The 18555-nt window shown below is 40.2% G+C and overlaps 1 protein-coding gene across 1 annotated transcript in view; it reads left to right on the top strand.

Moving 5' to 3' along the window:
- The window catches only part of ADGRL2 (adhesion G protein-coupled receptor L2), a 386461-nt gene that overhangs the window by 49573 nt on the left and 318333 nt on the right, over positions 1–18555 (top strand). The window lies entirely within an intron of this gene.

Genomic DNA, 18555 nt, shown 5'->3' with positions numbered 1-18555 from the left:
TGAAGAAGCAATCTTCATTTAAAGTCTGTAGAGCACTTTGTATCTGAAAAGTTGAAAGGACTCTAAATAAGGCAAGAGCTATCATTGTTATTCGATCACAAATAGAAAGTAGTTCCTATTATCCTTGTCCTGAGGTTGACACCTGATGTTCAAGGAAAGGAAAAGGTATTTTGAGTTGGCTTTGGTTCCCACATTCACCCATTCAAATGGCATCTGAAAGCCTGCCTGACAATATTGTTTTTATTCCAGTCACTACTAACGAATAATGTTTTTTTCATATGGCAGTGTCTCAAAGCTACCTGTTCCAGCTAGGGATGAAAATTGTTGAGTTCAAGTTCCCCTGCACATATTACATCTCTCAACTAGAATGCACATGCTAAGGAAGTTATTGCTCTTCCACCGCTAACGTGAGTTATTGGTAGTGGGAATCCGTATATACAAAACGGACAGATGCACAAGCCAGTTTTCCCTGGCTATGGTCTTAAATGTAATGAAGCACCACTAGTTATTCTCTTTGGTAAATAGCATATGAGAAACAGCAGACAAAATAGAAATGACTCCAAATATGGCTATGACCTGTAATTTACATGTATTTACAGAATATTTCTTTTCTGTAATCAAATACTTAACATTACTTAAAAACCTTTTAGCTTTCAGCAGTCATTGTCAAATGCTTTTGTCCATTGTTGTATTATGCTGTTAAGCAACCTCTGTTCTATATTATCATAAGCTTCCTGCTAATACTGTGCAATAATAGTCTTTGTCCTTTAGTTGAAGGTGTGGGACTAAGTATTGCTTGGAGAAAACAAATGAAATGAACATGCTGACCTCATTACAAAATAAGTGGTTGCCAAACAGATATTTCTAGTGTCTTCCTTAGAAACAATCTGATAAGAAGCAGACAAGTGCGACTTCTGTTCAGCCTGTAAACACTTTGCATAAGTGTAATTAATGACAAAACCTGTTCTTTTCCCACAGTCAATTTTAGTTACGATACCATTCTCTTCCAGGGTCTGTACCTCGTATTGAGGGTCATGGGTGGATTCTAATGTTTGGAGAAGATAACAAGACTGAGATCCTCTATAGAAATTGAGATGTGAGGATATTTTTTTTTAATCACAGACCACATTCTGTCTTAGAGAGTGGATCCAAATGGCCCATCTTATGGGATGGTATCGCCCAAAACTGCAATACAATACTTATACTGCCCTCTTACTTCCCAGAAATTTTATTGTAGAGTCAGTTCTTCCTGGCGAAAGTGTACCAGAAGCTTACAGTAGTTACTATTTAGCATAAATTTATTGGTGGGTGGCTATATATATTTACTGTATTTTTATATATAATGTATACATATACAGAGAGAGTACGGTTTTACAAAGAGCCAAATCTTATTAGGGTTTTTTGCTTGTATTAGAATATTAGGGAGTTTTTCTGAGGCTATTTAAAATGTTTTACAAAAATTGAAAACATATCATTCCTAACAGTCAAATCACATCAGCGTTAAAGAAAACATGGTGTTTTGAAATTTGGCTGAAGGGTTAAGAGTTTGGTTTGATGAAGCATCTAAGAAGGCTTTACAAGGATATATGGTGGGCTAGTTGCTAATTCCTTTTGCTTTCTAGAGGAATGAAGAATAAGCATAATCTGTGAATTCATTAATATATATTTTATGGAGGAGATGTTGTGAATGCCACCGAAGACAAATTATAAAATAGGACCTAAGAAAACTTCAAATAGCAGCAGAAAATTGAACTTGGACAATGTTAAAGCTGATATATCTTGGAAAAACATAGCACAGTGTAAGAGTATTGAAAGGCAGGCTAGACTGGAGTATGCAGTGAGGCGTGACTCATTTTTGCCTGCCTACACACGGTGGCACAGTGTAGCAGGGTTATCCAGCATGACAGTGGCTCTGTTATAGACAGTGGCTCTATTATAGCACCAAAACTATTTAATCAACACAGCAAATACATTAGCAAATAAGAAGGCGTCTGAAGAAGAATTTGGGCATGCAAAGAGATAACTCGCTGTATCACAGATAGATCTGGCCCATGAACTGTAGGCTGTCTGGTCTGCCAGATCCTGTGGCCTGCCCTTTGTCTGAAGGGTCACAGGAAAGAAGAGGAAAAAACTGGGCTGGAGTAGTTGTTCTGCCAGGCTGATAGCCCGGGTGCCTGTGGCCCATCTTTTCTTTTGCCCACCCCCTCACACCTTTTGTAGGATCTGACACTATCACAGAAATGAATGCTTATCTTATGTGAATAAAATGCACATAGGAGGAGATCTTGATAAATGACGTACATAATTCTGGTCGCAGGATGGCAGTTGACGTGTGTCAGATCAAGTGACTAGAGAGCGCTTGGATGGTCTATCAGAGCTGACACATGCATCCTGTGGCAGTCTGTACTCATGTATTTCTTTGCAACAGATACTCCAGGTCTTAGGTACCATTTTTCACATAAGATTTGCAACTTTAATTCATCCTCAGGAATTAAGCAGGCAGGCCCTTCACTTAAAAGGGCAAAACTATTTCCATCCCTGTGGATGTGCTCTTACCCAATAGTGTAGTTTAGAGTGCTCCCTAAATTTTTTTTCTTTTTGGTTCTTTTTTGTTCTCATCTTTGAGTCACTGTCAGATACATGAACTTGTATCCTTCTGCCAAAGAGGCCATAACTGAATCCCAACCCTGACACATCTCGGTGAGTGTTAATCAGAGCAAGTGTTATTCTCCTTTCAACTAACTTTTCTCAGACAACTCTGCTAGGCCAGTCTGGCGGGGAAGTACCTTCTTTGGAAAGCCTCCTGAGACTTGATTATGCTTAGTGACATCATGGCTAGCGAAAGCTGGAAGGTGCCAGAATTCCTTTAAGCAAAGCAACCAAAATTCACACAACTCTGGACAAAAGTGTTGGATATGTACTGAGAAGGCATTTTGTTGCATCAGAAGGATTTTCTGAGCCAGTGCTCAGAGTCCTGTTTCTTTACAGAAAATTTAGAAAGCCTTAGCATACCAGAGTGCTTCAACTCTTTGGTAGAAGTTTCAGGGAATGCCTGAACTAGAAACCTGGAAGTTTCCAGCCCCTGTGTGGACTCCTGGCTCTGGCAGCCATGCGCAAAAGCCAAGCACCAGACACCTGTAGACCGCTGCTGCCGAACTTGCAGGTACTTCCAGACTTCAGGTGCTTCAGGTGGGAGGGACCACCTGAGCAGGTTTGGAAAACCACAGTTCTGGACAAAGATAACTAAAATAGAACCTCATCTTTTTTCTTTTTTTAATTTTTTTTTTTTTTTTTAATTTTTAGCCTGAATACACTTGCATGGACGAAGTGGCCATGTAGGACCTTTAAGATGCCAGGCGATGGCAGGAAGGAGAAGAGGGCCTGCTTTTTTCCAAAGTCCTTGCTTGCAAACACTGACAAGTATAAGCATCTTTTGCTCCACAGCTACCCAGCTGAAGACACCATTCACACAAAAAAGCATTCAAGGAAGCATCATTTCACAAAGATGAATAGTTTTTGAGTTTGAGAAGCTACCAGCTTCCTGGTTAATACTGCTTTTTCTTAAGCAGACTATTTGTTAGGTTTTTAGCTGGCTGAAAAAAAGCAATTGGCCAAGCATCCTAGGGATCCCTACAAACATTGAGTAGGTTTCTCGGTGATCCAGCTTCTGGCCTGTAGTTGTTCATGTGCATGTGTGTTTGAACAATGAAGTTAAAAGAAAAACAGGATAGAGACTTGCAACATGTAAGGCAAATGGCCACATTCAACGCAACCTGATACTGGAAATACAAAATCGATAGAGAATTTGTAAGCAGTGACGTGTGCTTATTCTGCAAAGCTTTACTTCCAAGTGTTGATTTGCCTTAAAAGGCATGTCTTTAGAATCTCTTTTTGTAGGCTAAAGATTCTGCTAATTTGGCTAAACCCAAAGTTGACGCTAAACTCTTTCCAAGCCTCTTATAAACTCATATATGCCCAAGTTAAATGCTACAATTTAGATATTATATTTCAGGGGAAAAGGAAGGACTGAAAACTGTCAAATAATGTACAAAGGGAGATGAGTTGCCTCCACTTCTCCCAACATACTATAATGACAATAATATTGCATAGACCAAGTAATGGAGAACTCATCCAGAACTGATTTTTGGCATCTAACAGTAAGTTCTAGCAATGTTCACTGTCATATCCATAAGGAAGCTCTGAAAGCTTTCAACAGTGAAAATAGCATCACCAAAATTATAGTTCATTTTGAGACTGAATCCTGTAATGCTTATAAAGTGAGTTCATAATCTTAGATGTGGAAAGAAACTGAAAGAAATGGCGAAGTTATATAAAAGACCTGACATACGCTTTTTTAAATTTCATTGTGCTTGGATGCTCTGTTGGAAAAGCTATTGACAACAAAAGACTCCTACTCTTTTACAAATAAGATACAAAAATGAAAACATCTTTGGTCCACTGTGGGCAGTCAAATGATTAGCTATAATCATAACTAGGCAACAGTTGTTGTTTTGTAGCCCTGTAATTGTAATGAAAGTTCATAATCCGCTTCTTTTCTTGCAAATCCCAATTTACAGATGTTGGTAGGAATGGAGGTGAATGTAGTTCTACCATAATCTACTTTCTGTCAGATCTCCACAAGCACAAAAATGAAAATAGAAGATGATTGCATTAGGAGAGGATTTGTTTGTTTTATTTATTTATTTAAAGGATCCTTTTAAAGCAAACTGTTTGATAATATTTCTAGCACTTGCAAGCTTCCTGCTTAGAAGTGATGTAAATTAAAAATGAAAGCACCTTCTAAAGGCTTGAATTTATCCTAAATTACTAGAGAAGGGGAATTTTTTGTTTTTTGGGGGGTTTTTTTGGTAGTCATAGTAGCTGCCCTGTGCTCAGAGCTGGGATACCAAGGAACAACCAGCCCACTGTCCCCAAAATGCATGTCATCTGCTAGGAAGAGACTTTGCATCAGCCTCTGCTATGTCCTACAAGCCTAGGAACTTTGCCTTTTCTCTCTTCCCTCTTCCTGATTCAAAATGGAGACAACTGAAAAATTCACCTTCCATTTCCTGAAGAAACCATTTTAGAAGCACTGATCTGAAGTCGCCTTATGAACTGATTTGGGGACGTGTTGGTATTAAAAATGATTTCAACTAAGTGATTTTTTTTCAACCTGCTCCTGATTTCATCAGAGTATTCTTTAGATGAGATGAATTAAGTTGCTTTCATCCACCAAAGTTTGAAAATGTGTTGCTAATGCAACTAGTTTTGACTGGAAAGCCTTTATTCTGAATAATTATGCATTCTGTTCAGGACTTCACTGATGGGAAGCAAAGTGTTTCTGTCCTTCATTTGCAGTACTTAAGTAAAGAGCCAGATGGGTCCAGTAGCTAGAGCTATAAAAGAAGCGCTCCCATGCCTTTGGTTGGAAGTTCAATACTGTTGCATCCCTAATAGCAGCTGCTTCTGTTTGAACTCAGAGTTATGAAAGATGAACTGCATTAAATGGTAAATCATTAAACATCAGCTGAGTAAAAGCACTGTGGTGTGTTGGCCTGCTTAAATCACCAGCATCTGTCTCCTCACGTGCAAAGAGTTGCTCTTTACAATAATGCAGTGAAACACTGACAGAAGGGCCAGTGCTCAAGCCACACAAAAAACCTCAAATAGCTTTTTTAGGTTTTCAGCCACTAGGTGACTGATGATCAATGATCAGCAAATAGCCAGCTGAAGAACTGACGAAACAGTGTTTTGCTGAAATTCCAAATGTGTGTGCACACACCTGAAACACACACACCCGCTTAAGTATTTAGAAACTCTGTTCATGTTCAACTTGCTCCCTGTTATGTGATTGTCTTGTTTTAAAATGTTTCAGTTAGATCTGCGCAATATCTAAGCTTTGCTGTGAATCCTACCCTATTGCTGGTTTTGCTAGTTCTATCTTCCTTTTATGTAGGATGCGAAGATCGCAAACAAACACATATGCTATTTGAAAATCAGATCAGATCAGGGAGGATGCTGATGTCCTGAGTGAAATTGTTCCAAAGCTAGACCTTTATTTGTCTGCAAGAATTAGTCTCTCTAAAATGTCAGAACAGATTAGTACTGGAAAGCTCCCTATTGTATTTAGTCTCACAGTGCTCGAACTGAGATCAGCTGTGGCTTGTGAATCTTTGCTGCATGAATTTTTTTGCTCAGCTTTGCTTTTTGTGTATTTGGAGGGTGTTTGTTGCTGCTTTCTGCACTGTTTATGCTGTCAGTCCTTTATCACTTTGTACTGTCATATATTCAAGAATGATGTAACGAAAGAAGTAAGCACGGCCATACAGCGCTCACAGCTCAAACTTCTTTATCCTTTTCCATGCTAAAAGCCAAGTAAGATGTGAAATGCTCACTTTCTGCCTCATCTCAGCATTGTTAATTTAGTCATGTACAGATGAAAGAAAAGGATTGCTCTTACACTTTTTATAAGGAAAACAATCATCTTATGAGGCGACTTAGCCGGAATTTGTATGAAAGCTCTTTCAATGTTATGCTGTTATTTGTGCCACACACATAACAAGTTCTTGTTGGGGTTTTAATTCATATTGCAGCCATAACCACTAGTAATGTTCCACTCATTAATATAGCTCACTGGATCTGTGTGGGATAAACATATGGGATGGGAAATTCTTCATGAAACAGTAATGCTATCCAGACTTACAGATATGCAAACACACTGCAGGCTGCTCCATTGCTTAAGTTTACAAATTACAAAAGAAAAGCTCAAAATCATTCTATATTTACTTCTATGTTCTTTTCTTCTTTCTTCATGTACTAGCTTCAGAAGCCTGTTTCTTACAGAAGAGCCCCTAAATACAAAAGCCAATGCTGCAAAAAAACTGTAAATTTTTTTCTTTATTCTCCTTTATACACTAGCCAATGAATGCGATGACAGAAAATAGTAAAAGTAACAAATAATATTGTTATGAATAGAGAACAGGCTTAACTTTTCAGAACATGAAGCAAGGCCTATTTAAATAAAGTGAGAATAGTTAAGGGTATTTGCCCCTATGAGAAACACATGATACTTAGACAGGAGTCAGAAGAGTGCTGTCTTAGAAAAGGCAGAAATTCCTGAGAATTGTTCTGTGCCCTTCTTGGTGTGGGCACGTAGTGAAAATAGGATCCAGAGGACTTCTAAGCAGTGAGAAAGAAGATTAACCCTCTGGTATATGGCATCAGCATTAGTGTCTCTTTCATTTCTAATGCTCAGCCATACGGCTGCGTATGTGGCTGCAGTCAGCCTGAGCCATGCACCATCCCGTTGTTCTCTGCGGTTCAAAGACTTATTAACTGATTAGCACAGATTAGGTGGCCACTTCTGACTGTCCACTGATCTAACAAGGATGTTGTCTGTCTGTGCTGTCCAAGAATAAACTGGGATAATTGGCCCTGCTAAGTTAAGATGTTAGTATTAGATTCTCTTGGTAGCTTGCAGTCTCCAGAGGTGCAATTTGGGAATGAAGTGTTCAATGAACGAAGCTCTTGTACTGAAACACCATGCAGGTTTTGTATGTTCAAAACAATGTGGCTGATGCTTCTATTTATCGCTTACAGGTATAGACTGAGTGCTTCTTTCCCTTACTGTTGTACAGCTGAAGGATAACAAGAAGGAATACAGCATGAAAAGTGATTCAAACTGCCCTATCTCCAGTCATCGCCCTTAAACATTTTGTAATAGCCAGATGTGGCCAGTGTTGGTAGATAATGTGCGCTTTGTTGTTTTTGTGGGAGTTAATATTCATTTTATTTAAGAGATCTTAAACACTTGCATAACTTCACGCAGGAAATAATTTACTGCTGAGCTGCGAAGAAGTCTCACTTCTGACTGTACCTTCACGCTGTCATGTCACCCTTCTGCTATTACTTCCTGTGCTAAGTCTAAGTTTAGGCTTGAAGAATTAGATCATACTTCCTAACTTTAGTTTCCCTTTCATCACACTAGGAGTGTCTTGTTTACCTAAGCACTTGGTTAAAGGTCTTCTAGCTGTTCAACAGAGGCTGTTGACAAAGCGATGCATCCCTTACGTTTTCTTTCATCACTGATAGGGTATAAATTAACCTGTAAATCATCTTGTTCTTAACATTCGAAAAATAGGCCTCATGGTGAAGGGTATCATCAAGTGTGTGCTTGTGCAACTGAACATGTGGGCCGTGCTTGCAGTGATGGGCTCTGCACGGCCTGTGTTCAGAACTTGTTGTGCTGGAAACCGTATGGGAAAAATGTAGCCACCCCTCCTTGGTCAGGATAAAGCACCAGCACCTGCCATTCCCAAGAAGTCTTTCTTAATCCCTGTGATTAAGCACATGCATTTATCCACCTCTTCTCTGTTCGTCCCTTATCTCTCATTTGTTCTCATGTTGGAACCACCGTGACTAGAGTTGAAGCTTGGGAAGCATGAGCTGTAGTCCCCTCCCTGGGGATGCATACAGGACTGTCACAGTCTCTCCGTACTGAACAATTACAATAGACGGTAGTGTTATAAAGCTGTTTTAAAACAAAATAAAACAAACAAAAAGCACTGTCTTACATTCTACAAGCTGCTGCTGCTTCCAATTTGACTGCAACTATATCAAAAATACAATATGAGTAAGCTTTAAAAGCTTAATTTAAAATAAAGCACTAAGCAGCCTTTACTACCTGAAAAGCTCAAAGATGCTGTGTATCTTTTTGCTGTTTTCCTTTCTTTTTAAAGCAGTTGTACTAATCAATTTCTTTTCAAAGCACTCTAGTTCCTAGCAGTTTCCTAAGACTGGAGAGAAATTGCTGCTCTTTGTAAGTTAAATCAATCTCTGAAGAGCCTTATAAGAATAAAATAGCTTAAGGATGAAACAGCAGTAAGAAAGGAGATCCATCTACCAATTTATCAGTCTATCTATTTTCTAGCCATATCTATCCATAATGGTTAAAAGTTTTAAAGGACACTAAATTTAAGTATTTTATATTGCTTTTTATAAGGGCAGTTCAATTTATCTCTATTCCTTCGGAAAGATGGATATTGTCACTGCACGTTGTAGGCTTGTGTTGGCTAAAAGGAGTCAGTGGCATGACAGCATTTATAGAAGGCATGAGCTCAAATGTCAGTAGAGCATCCAAAAATGGATGAAGCATCACCCAGCCACTGCCATCTGTTGAGTGTTTCGTGACAGCTGTATCTGCTGACCAGAGCTGGGGCAGATAATCATGAAAGGCACAGAGGAAGTGTGTAACAGTTATACGGAGAGAGGGGAGGGCAGAATTCCACCTTTAACATTGTTTTTAATTGCACCATAATGATTTTTTAACAGACACCAGGCTATGTAGCTTAGACTCTGGGTTGATTTAAAGCAAACAATAAACCACAGTGCAGCTGAAAAGCAATTGAAAATTCCTCTGCAAGAAGGTTTTGTCCTGGGTAAGTGCTTAATAGTGCTGCTCCCAGAGACTTTGCCCTAAAGATACTCCTGCCATAATAAAAAAAATAATAAAACTGCCTCAACCATTGTGTGTCAACAAGACTATCAAAGCAAATATTCTTGTTATTGACTTACTAATGTGAGTATGGGGGTTTTTTAAACAGCCTTTGTCTTGGGGGGGGGGGGATTTTCGGCTGTCAAATTTGAGATACTAAGAGTATAAAGTGCACTTAATGCCAGCTAAAGCGGAGGACTGTAGAACAGATTAAAATCATTCTAGCTTTTATATTTTATTCTCTAGTGTATGGATCTACCTTCTCCCCGAAGGCATACAAAACTGCCATCTGACTTTATTGTTTCTGATACAACCTCTCATAAGCTGGGGAGTCTTCTAGATGCACTGGCAACCTGGACAAGCCATGAAATCAATGGCACAGGCAGTAGTGAAGGGTAGGTGTCATTGTAAAGTGATGTCTTTGATGTGAAAGCCTTTTCTTATCCTCTTATCTAACCCTTGCCTACCCACAGCCATGTCCCATATTGTTCTGTCACTTCAGTATGTCAGGGTCTCTGTTATTACAGCTCTAGGTTATCCAGCAGATGTTGCTGTAAATGGGTACTGGGTGAACAATGGGAGTTTAGTTCATCCTTTCCATAATGGTAACAAACCACACTGCTCAGGAAATAGTGTTGCTTAAAGTTATGTCACATATGAACATATCTAACATTAAGAGCTAAGTCTTAAGTGCAAGTTCAGGTAACTTTACAAGTCTAGAACTTTACAGACAAGTTTATGTAACTTTAGGTCAGCTCCAAACTTATCTAAGATGATAGAAATTCTACTATTATAAGTGTACAATTCTTCAGCCTTTATGATTTAAAAGCAAATCATGAAACTACAATCACAGTGTAATGAAGGTGATGACATATGCCTGGGTCTGCAGGTAGTCTGAGATGAATAAACTCAGTGATTTGCTGATGCAGATCAGCCTCAACAAGATTTTTTTTTCCTCTTTTGTATGAGTTAGGGAGGATTTGACTGCAGCTGAGGCTCAGAAGGGTCTTCAGCATCTCTGAAGATGTGAGGCCTCCTGAACACAGATAAGTTGTTTATGTAATCCATCCAAAAAACAATTCTCACGAGGACGTACAAGCCAAAGGTGGCTTATAGGGCTGGTTCCTCTGTTATCAATCCCAGCAAGACAGTAGGCTGCATTACGACCGTAATATCCTTTAGGGCAGCACTGTTTTTTTGCATCCATTCAAACACTAAAAAGATGAGAAAATGCATAATTAATAACAATATGAGCAGGGGTGCCAAAGGCCATGATTTGCCTTAGTGTTACGTGTTTGTCATTGTGTTACGTATTCTGCTAGTTGAGATACCTTGCTCAATGTTAACCTTATCTACCAGCAAACCTCTGTTACTATTTGAAATGAGAGCAGATAGTAATAATTTCTATTTAATGTACGGTGATTCTGTAGTGTTGGGTCACACGTAGGAAAAAAGCGTGTGTGTGCGTGTGCGCATGCATATAAAATGTATGTAAAAGCAGTACAGGTTTAAAATACCAGTTCTGCTTCTAGGTCACTGGAAGGCTCTGGTTTACGGCTATATTAGCTCTAACAAAATTGTTTGGCGTTTATATCTTTTTATTTTACAAGTTTACTCTGAAAGAAGCTAGTGAAACAAAACATAAGTCTTTCCTCCCCCTCAAAGTCACTTTTATGTTTCTCCTTTTTTAACATGGCAAAGTGGTTGTAAAATGTACTCTTGATTCTTAAATAAAACGGCGTGTAAGTAGGATAGGTATGGGAAGTGGGCCCCTTTCTCGACGTTTTATGGACCGCACAGGACCTCAAACAGGAACGCTGATACTAAATGTAGACTTTTTTTTTTTTTTTTTGATTGGTGCAGTGTGGTTCATATTACTAAGAGATAGAAGGAAAGAGCATGGACATCTCTAAGAAACTGTTAAGGAGAGCTATTTCTCGATAATCAAGATGACAAAATGAAGTTCAGTTGTAATACAATTCAGTGAGAAGTGGGTGATTTCAGAGTAGCTATTCAGATTCCTGTGAAACTTAACAAGGAACTGGGTTGCCACTGTGAGAAGAATAGGACAGACCATATAATTCGACATCTGGGATCCAGGAAGACCCCCAGTCGTGGGTACTATTGAAATTCAAAACCAAAGAAGTGTGCAGGGGGGAACCCTGAAATAGCAGCAATTGTGATGCCTGCCTTGTTTATGATTAAGGCTGATTAAAAATGCAAAAACTACATTTCATTGTAAAAAACAGTGAACTGGAAGAGAGGGAAGAAAAGGCTTTAGGATTCAATTTTGTAATTTTTAAATCCTAGGATTAAACATGGAAGGGAATAGAGCTGCAGCATTTTGGGGATTGGGGTTTTTTTGTTTAAGGCTGCAATTGTGTGCTCTTTTTTCCAAGGTAAGCGAATGTTAAGTACACTGAGATACTATTGCGCCGTGCTTCCATGCTAATAAGGCGTGCTTCCCACAGTGTGTGACAGAGAGGATGAATACCATGCAGCGCTAATGGTTAATTTGTAGTGGCATGTGTGTTCCTTGGATGTTTGTGAAGTTTCACGATTCACCATCGCACAATTGAATCGCTCCTTTTCTTTTCTTTTCTTTTCTTTTCTTTTCTTTCTTTTTTTTTAAGATATAGTGATATGTAACAAGATGAAGCAATGCTGACAGAGTTTTTGAATGATACATTGTCCTGCACAGCCTATTCACTTTATTATAATAATAATGCTCCTTAAACTTGTTAATTTCTCACAATTTGGGGGCTGGAACGAGCCCTCATCAAATAATTTCAGTATTGACCACGGTTGAAAATATGTTAATTACTGTGGAAGCTGTCACAGATAGCGTCGAGCCGCGGCGATGCTAATCTATGTCATGGATTTGAAACCCCTTTGGGAAGCACATGTTTAGACTTACTGCTGAGTGAACATGACTGCCAGGATTACAGAGGCCGCGGACAGTGAGGAAAAGCAGTAATGCTCCTTCTGACCAGCAAGTAAACAATAGGGCGATTGTCTGCTTACACTTTGGGGCTAAACAGCCCAACTGCTGCGAAGCTCTAGGTGAAAAACTGCTATCAGCAAGGAGTCTCGATGTTTTCTTCGCGGAGCTAGACGTTGTCAAGGATTCAGCTGAGCCACCCCAGTGAGTGTGCAGGAAGCCAAACAGGATATTCTGGTGCAGGCCCTGTTCTGTGTAATTATGCAACACTTGAGCTCGTGTGCGTATTCCAGCAGGGATAACACACCTCCGAAAGGCACCGGGAGCCTTCAGCAGCGACCAGTGAGTGAAACAGTCTCATGAAAAGCGCTCTCGATTGAAATCAGTGCGTTTATGTTTTTCGGTTAACTTCAGCCAGGATTGCTCCACCCTTTGTGCACCTCAAAGTTAAGAAATTATTTTCAGCTAGTTTCACTTCCTGTTTTTTTTAAACAAATCTAAATAATTTCATCTGTCTCTCTCTCTCTCTCTCTCTCTCTCTTTTTTTTTTTTTTTTTTTTTTTAAAAAAGCAGTAATGGAATAAGGGAAACGATCTAGGAAATGTCCCTTCACCAAATATCCTCAGATACTTCTCAGGAATATCTTGGCTTTGACGAAAGGCAGACAAATTCCTAACAAGCAGCTGAGGATGTTGCTCCACTATAACACAGGCTGCTCTTTTGCCCAGTGACTCCCAGATTTGTCCTGGGGAGCCTGGATACCTGGAAAACTCTGGCATGGGCATTTCTGCATGTAATAGTAGGAGCCAGAAAACACTGGAAGCTCTAGCTGGGGTGTGTGTGTCCGTGTCCATACACGTGCATTTACATAGCAGGTATGCTACCTGCATAAGTAGTGTATACTGGTTTTATCTAAGTGATTTATTTCAATTAGGCCTTTTTGTTTTTGTTTCTCTAAATAAAAAAAAAATGTTAAAAGCAAAGATTATTCAGAAATTAATAGGCTGAATCCTGCCGTCTCTTCTTTGTGCCACAGATAGTAATAAGATCACTCATGTGAGTAAGGACCATGGTCTAGCAATAATGTATTTGCATTTGCCAAAGCTTTTTCTTTGGGCAGTGTGATGGACATCTTTGTGTGCTGTGAGTTATAGCACCAGCATAGCCTGTTCCATGCCATTATAAGGATATTGCAAAAAGAAATCTGCCCCGCCCAGAAACGGAAGAGAACAAAAACAAATCCTTTATTTAAATGATGCTAATAACGTTGTGAAAACAAGGAAAGCCTAACTGATCTGTGTACACTCACCCAAATTCTGCAATGAGGAGAAGCTGAACCAGAATAAGTCAACCAGGTTGCAAGAGTGCAAGTGAAGGCAGAATACGGTTAATTTTTTGTAACTTGTTCTGTTCTTTGTCCATAGTCCAGTGACACCTAGTACCTACCTTGGTCTGGGACCTCCATGGTACAACGCTGTACTGAGCAAAGAGGGAGACTCAGCTGTAGTTATCACCTCCTGCTTTTGTTAGCAGTTTACGTTGGGGGGGGGGGTTAATCTACCCTTTAGCATCATTTTCGTTAATTTATTAGTAGAATTGCACTGCATTTAATATATACATTTAATAAAAGGATATGGCTCATAGGAGAGGGAGCCGAACAGGCACAAAATGCTAACATCTGCGCAGGTCCAGGCGCGTTTTAAGGGTTAGGTTTTATGGGACGATTGAGCAGTCTGACCCATCTCTCCTCAGCGGGTTTTTTGTTTGTTTGTTTTTAAACAAAATACCCTAACACAACAGAATTTTTTTTTCTTTTTTGACTTAGAGTAGAATATTTTCGCTGGGGTGTCAGACAAGTGCCAGTTTCAGCACAAGGGAAGCAGTAAGAGCACGTGGCTGGGAACAAAGCTGGGGAGCGAGGCCACTGCCCCCATCTGCAGCAGCGAGCTGTCAAGCTCTCAACTGTTGTGTGAAAGCTCAACCTAAAGGAGAATTTGGGCAAGAAATCTCCATTGTTTGCTTATAGCTTAAAAAGCAGCAAAATTTTCTTAAATTGAGGAAAGAGAAGTTAGAGCTGCAGGTTTTTTTTTTTTTTTTTTTTTTAAGGTATGCATTAGCAGTCTTTCATTTTCTGCTAATAGAATGAGACTAAATTGTTTTCACTGAATTTTGATTCTCCCCTCCCCACCATGTTTTTAATATGCTTTTCATGCATTTTTTTTCTTTCCCATCTTTGTCCTTTCTGTACTCTCCTCTCCTTTCAGATTTTGTTTATTTCTTTTTCCCCTTCATTTCTATACGTGAATAAGATTCAGGCGGTTGCTTTGTATTTGCTTACATCCCTGCACTTCTGCCGCAGTCATCAGCTCTCAGCTTAGTGCAAACTTTTTAGCATTTGGGTATCTTTTTTTTTTAGTTTCTTGACATTCTTGCTCCTGGATTCGTGTTATTTCATGACCCTTTCTGTGAGTTTTGGCTTTTTGTTTATTTGACATTTTGTAAAGAAAAGTAAGCTCAAAAATGCTTAGGTGACCAAGAGAGGCAAAGAAGTTAAAGGAAATAAAAGTACAAAAGTTTTTTTTCTTTTATGAGAGGACAATCTTAGAGGACAGTCTCCTGATTCCTAGAAGCCCAGCACATCATTTCTGAGTGCTTGAGATGTCACCCTCTAGGTTTTAGCAGTGCGTTGCTTTGCATATGCATAGATGATGCTGAGGAGTTTTGAACTTACATGGGGGTCACTGTCCCTGCTGAATTTACTGCAGGGCCATAATAGGAAGCCTTCTGTATAAAATTTAATTGCCTTTCAATCAAGCACAGCAGTCTGCAATCTAGTATAAGTTGTAGTGGAGTCTTAGGAGCTGTTCATTTTGAGAAATACTTTCATAATTTTTAAAACTTTAAACTGGACGTAGCCTACCCTTCTCCCCCTCTTTCCGGGGGTCCTCTGGAAAAACTATCCTGATTCGTGTCCAAGTCTTAAAGCTGTCATTGCTTCTTGTGGTGCCTATTTGATACCTCTAATGTCACTCCTATGTCAGCAACCCTGCCCAGCGTTCCCAGTGCAGGTTCCCACCAGTAGGTGTGGTGGACAAAGCGCTTCCAGAAGGATAATCAGCAGCATTCATTAATAACTAGGTAACAGTATCCAGCCTGCAGGCTGTTGGTGGTTGGCAAATCGCTCGCTTGGTGCGAAGCTTGTTTTTTGTTCAACTGGTTGAGTGCCTTGTTGCCAGGCTTCCCACTGGAGGAGGCGTTCGGCACAGCCGCGGGGCTGCCTGGGCAGTGGCAGTCGTGGACTGCTGGGACCTCGGGATCTTCCTCAGGGTTCACATCTCCAGGCTAAGCCCTCTCACGGGAATTCAGTATTTTAAGCAAAAGGAGAATAGGCTTCCTGAGGATACTGATTAAGTCTTGGGGAGTAATTTTGCTTGTGTTGATCAGCCTTGCTACAGTGAAAATACAGGAAGAATTGTTTGATTGTCGGTAGTCTTTTGATACTTTCCAGTGACTCCCTTTCATGTAACTAGAAACAGAAAAATTCTTCAATTCACTGAGAAAGACTCATAGAAGAGATCAGCTTACAAAGGTTAAAAAGAAAAAAACAAAAACCCTACAGTATACACTATTTTACAGCAGCACAGCAAATCTCTATCTAAGTGCTGCTGTCACATACATATGGGTGAATGAAGCAACATGAAGACACCGTAAATAAGCTAGAGCTTTGCGTCAGGCTAATCACTGGGTAGGCCAAAAAAGTGCCCTGCCTGGCTTAATGGCTGACATTGTGTCCTATTACATTGCTGACTAATGTATTTTTCAGACAGAATTTTGTACCATAGACTTGGCCTCAGGTTTTACTGTTTTAATATCTCTGTCAAAAAGGTGTCAGTTCTTCATACATCTATGTATATTCATTGCATTTCCTTGGGTAGACATGACATTAATTTTCTAGCTGGATTTCATATTAAAATGAAAAACAAAAAGAAAGGAAAAATCACAAAGTTCCTATCTTGGGAGGGGGCAACAAACCTCCCTAACAACAATGAAGAACAGAGCCCATTTTTCAGGTCACACAATTGCAAAAATATTTGAATTAGCTCTTAGGATTTTTAGCCTCAGTGTTGTCAGACTGATACTTGTCAAACAGGCTCACGGCCTACTCCAAGTGATTTTAGTAACTCCAATGGGGCTATTTATGGTGTGAATTATTACTCAGCATGAGTAAGGAGATCAGAATTAAGCCCAGATACAGTCAGAAGGAAAGGAGGTTTCGTCTGATTTGTCTGTGATGGATCTGCCCTGCTGCTAACTCCCTGGTCTTTCATTTAGCTTCTTTTTAGAGACTTTTGTTAAGACTTCCAAGGAGTCCTGAGAGGACAATTGAGCTTTTATGGGTTTTTTGCAGAAGTAGAGAGAAACAATCAAGTTGCTGGTTTTCTAGTAGTGTTGATTTATTTTCTGTTCATCCTGCAAATATTTTTTTCTTTAAAAAAAAAAAAAAAAAAAAAGGCAAGGAGGTGGACTCAAGCTTTGATGAGGGAGCGAGGGGGAAGCTTCCAGGTTAATCTGCAGATAAGGATTTCCCAAGCATACAACAGCATTATGATCAGTTGCTACAGCAGGGAGAGTTATAGCTCCTTTTTCTAAGGGAACGGTTTTCTGTCTGGGAATGTTCCTCTTCGGAAAGACTTAGTAGCTGAAGAAGTCAAATGGGTTTCTCACAAGAGGCTACAAAAATGAAACAGTCCATTTCAGACTAGAGTTACCGGGCCGGGTGCTGGCTTCAGCAGGGCAAAACGGCTCATCCAGCCACCCGAGAGCTGCCCCGGGTGGCAGGGGCAGCACCGCTGCGCGGGAGCATGGGACAGGAAGGAGCCCGGCCAGGAGCCCCGCTGCGCCCGGCTGAGCCTCGAGGCTCGTGCCTGGGGCCGGCGTACGGGGCCTGACCAGGGCCTCCCTGACCCATCCCACACCTGGGGGAGAAGTTCCCCTTGCAGCTGATGGGAGTAGGTTTGTTTTGTCAGGAACTGTCTCTTCTCCAGCCCTGGCATGAAGCAGCCTCAGCAAAGCAGGGGTCGTATCTGTTGTAAGATGGCTGAAGGAATTTACGGCTTCTGGAGCCGATAGGACAGAAGTTTATTCAGGATCATGCCCTTAGTTAGAGTCCTGCAGCAAGAAGACCTAGAGTTTAGTAAGGAAACTCCCTCAGGGATTTATAGTATTGATGGCTGTAACCAAGCCTGGCAGCCCTTGGATATTACGGCTCTCTCTCGGCTTAATCAAAGGCCATTGACGTAAACTAAAACATTTGACTTCAGAGAGCTGTGGATCAAACTGCGTCTACACTGACTGAATTTGCCCTCCCCTCAGACACAACCTCACTTTAAATTCTCCTCTTCTGGCAGGCCCGTAGCCTCATTCCTCCCCCTTAAGTTGGTAGGGCATTTCATGGCTCTCCAAGATGCCCAGAAGTGACTCCTTCCTTTTCGCAGTACAGTTTCACATTATACCTAATTCAGGGTAACTGCTGGCTGACACCAGAAGTCCCGTCTCTGGCCGTGCACTCCTGAGCATTGTTTTCCTGATGTCAGGTTTAGAGATCATATGATCTAGGTAGGATGATTTGACAGAAAATTAACCCCATCCAACATCCCTCCCAAAAAGGAGCCACTGTCCTTTCAGCAGTTTCCAGCATTTGCCATGGATTAGTGTAATGTGACTCTGTGCCCTGAAAGTCTACAAAAGCTCTGCCAGGGGCTTTATATAAAAGCAAAATTAATTTGGATCAAGGCAGTGATCACAGACGGAGAAAACATTAAGAAGAATTCAAATGAAAATGATATGAAAAGTATCATTTGTCAGCATATAGGGCCTGGTCCTGCAGTATTAATTAGATACTGATCCAAAGATAATGGTTATGATAGATATTATGAGTCTGAAAACTATACTTAATGTATGTTGTTATACTTGCTACGATTTACTACTTTTGTTTTTCTCTCTCAGCCCAGTTAGCTGTCAGTCAGCCTTTAACCTTTTGTTGAAAGGAGCTTGTTCTTGGTTTTCCGCCCAGTGTTCGTGGGCCACTACAGATATAATGTCACAGCAAATAGGGGGATTT

This window comes from Dromaius novaehollandiae, chromosome 8, assembly GCF_036370855.1.
Source record: "Dromaius novaehollandiae isolate bDroNov1 chromosome 8, bDroNov1.hap1, whole genome shotgun sequence".
Lineage (NCBI taxonomy): Eukaryota > Metazoa > Chordata > Aves > Casuariiformes > Dromaiidae > Dromaius > Dromaius novaehollandiae.
This window is presented reverse-complemented; position numbering and strand designations above follow the sequence as displayed.